Source organism: Carlito syrichta, unplaced genomic scaffold (assembly GCF_000164805.1).
Source record: "Carlito syrichta isolate Samal-C Ts95f unplaced genomic scaffold, Tarsius_syrichta-2.0.1 Scaffold301901, whole genome shotgun sequence".
NCBI lineage: Eukaryota > Metazoa > Chordata > Mammalia > Primates > Tarsiidae > Carlito > Carlito syrichta.
In genome coordinates this window covers 303741-306897 of record NW_007245997.1, presented here as the reverse complement: position 1 = coordinate 306897, position 3157 = coordinate 303741, and positions in this window count along the sequence as shown.

Sequence of the window (3157 nt, the reverse complement as noted above, 5' to 3'; positions counted from 1 at the left end):
GATTGATTGTAGAGATGAGGTCTCGCTGCCCAGGTCTCGCTGCAGGTTCAGGCAATCCACTCACCTCAGCCTCCCAAAGGTGCGGGATTACAGGCTGAGCCACCGAGCCCGGCTCCCAGTCTTGTTTTTCATCCTTGAATTTACTTTCAACAGGATCAGTTCAGGTTATTGTCCTTATTAATGATGCCTGCTAATCATATCAATAGACTCAAAACTTTCTTTTGTGTAGGAATACATTGTCCTGTTAGGATTTAGATTTATTATGTTTCTGTAAAAATGGTTTCTTTTTCAGGAACATACTTTCTTTTTCAGGAACATATTTTGTGTTGCATACCCTTTCTCTCCACATCTACCTTTTGTTCCCTCATAATTTTTATCTCTGCTCATTTTTTTTTTTTTTTTGAGTTGGGGTCTCACTCTGTCGCCCAGACTGGAGTGCAGTGGCCGCTCCCGGCCACCGCAGCCTCGACCTGCTGGGCTCCGGCGATCCTTCTGCCTCAGCCTTCCGAGTAGCCAGAATTACAGGCATGTGCTACCACGCACCGCTGATTTTTTGATTTATTGTAGAGATGAGGTCTCGCCTGCCCAGGCGGGTCTCGAACCCGCGGGCTCAGGCAATCCACTCACCTCAGTCTCCCAAAGGCGTGGGATTACAGGCTGATCCACCGAGCCCGGCTCTGCTCATTTTTTATATATTTTATCTCTGCTCATTTATATATATTTTATCTGCTAAAATATATAAAAATGAACAGAGATAAAATATTTATTTTATCTCTGGTCATTATATATACATATATATATGTATATATAATGGAGGCAGTTGCCCAAATTTGTTGTACACATTACTGTTCATTCAATTTTCAGCAGTGTTGCCTTTGTTCTTTAGGGACTCTTGAGTCATTCTAATTTCGCGAAAATATTAATTTTACTATTTTATTTTACATTTATTTCCTTTTTATTTCAACTTATCTCCTTGCCAAATTTCTTTTCATATTAATATATTATCTTATCTCACCCCTCAACTCGTATTTCACAGGTTTGTACTTTGAATTTTATTGGGAACAGAAGATAGTATTTTTCAAGTTTAATTTTAAAATTAGTATCTTTTAAAAAAATTTATTCTTGAAGTTATGTTCTTTAATGTTAAAGAAAATTTTTCTAATCTTCATTCCCCCCTTTGCATGTTCTATTCATTCTCTGCATAGGAGGTGAATCCAGCTTGGTTCTGACTAAAGAATAGAGCTGTTAGGTTAGTGGGAATTGTTTGGGGCTGCAGTCAGGAAAAGTAGCATACTGACAACCAGAGAGAGCCTTTCTTACACAACCAGAAGTCAAGAGCTGAGCAGTCCAGAGCCAACATAACTGATCAAGAAAATTGCTGAGGACTAAGGTGTCTTCTAGTTTCTGTACCTACAACCCTAGTGTGACTTTTATTCTTATGGTTACAACGTGGCTGCAGCAACTCCAGGCATCATATCTATATCCTGGGTATTGTGAAGGGGAGAGGGCCAGGAAGAAAAGATGAGTTCATTTTTGTTTTAATTAGAAAAATAACTTTTTTTGTGGAATTTCCACTCAAGACATATCTATATCACAAGGTCACCCATAGCTGCAACGGACCTGAGTATTTTTCACTGGTGCTAACACTCATGTTGATACTGACCCAATTTCCCAGTTGAACTGATATTTAAGGGGTTTTATGAAAAAACATAGAAATTGACCCTCCCAGTCTTAAAACTTAAAACAAACATTTGGCTTATTTGGGTTTCTTCCTCAGGAACCTGACCCTCAGGCAAGAGCCTAAAACTCACCAGAACATCGCATCCAGATAATGAGACTGCCAGATCCCTAACTCAATATAATTACTTTCTTATCCTTCCCTAATTGCTTGTTTACATTTCTTCCCCATTATATAACCCCTTTATTTCAATTGATCAGAGACATGGATTTGAGGTTGATCTTCCCTTCTGCTTGGCTGATATCATCCAACTAAATGTCTTCTTCTGGCCAGGTGTGGTGGCTCAAGCCTGTAATCCCAGCACTTTGGGAGGCCAAGGTGAGAGGATTGCCTGAGCCCAGGGGTTCGAGACCAGCCTGGGTAACTTAGTGAGACCTCGTCTCTACAATATATATATTTGCGGGAGTCCAGTTCCTGCCAGGTTCGGGGTACCCCAAAGGTGAAGACAGCGTCAACGATTGGGGGGAAGAAGAAAGAAAGAAAGAGAGAGAGAGAAAGAAAGAGGCTGGACTCCAGTCTAGTGCAGAAGCCGTTTAATGGGAATTACAACTGGTCTTTTATACACAGTCGGGTGTGTGAGGGGCGTTCCCCACCCACTGGATGTTCTTTCAGGTATAATCCCATAACCTAATCGATGAAACCTTAATCCATTTATTCAACTTCAATAAATCCTAAGATCATGACCCAGAAGCCTGTGACCAATACTAAAGCTCTTAAATGTGACCTGAGTTTGAATTATAAGTTGTATGAAAGCCAAAACTGCAGTTTGTGGAAGAATGGGAGCAATGAGCTTCTAAAGTTAGCTTGTGTTCATCCCGGTCTCAGAGTTTTTATGTTTTGAGTTCACAGGAGCTTAATCTGGTTAGGGCTGAGTAGAAAGGGGAAGGAAATGGGGTCAATAGCTCCTGAACGCATCCTAGTGGTCTTGGAGTCAACGGCCCTTCCTGATCCCTAACGCTCAGTGGGCCTCCGTGACCGACTCCCAGCATATATTTATTGTACAAGAGATAAAGACTCAATATTTATGGATTAAAAGTGGCTTTGCCATTTTGAATCACAGACAATACATGTAAAGAGGCAGAACTGTCTCTGTAGTTCTGGCTACTTGGAAGACTGAGGTGGAAGGATCGCCTGAGCCCAGCGGGTCGATGCTAGGGTGGCCATGAGCAAGCCACTACCACTCCAGACTGGGTGACAGAGTGAGACTCTGACCAATAAATAAATGAATAAATAAACAAGCCTTCTTCCTTGGCAATACTCACTCTGATTGTCCTTCTGTGCAGAGAGCAATAGAGCCTCAATGCAGTTCCTGGCATTTTGGTAACAATGTGCTTACAATACTGGGGTCAGTTAATAAAGAAGATAGAGAAAACAGACCCTGTAGATGATCCAGGAACCGATACAGTCCCTCTCTTGTGC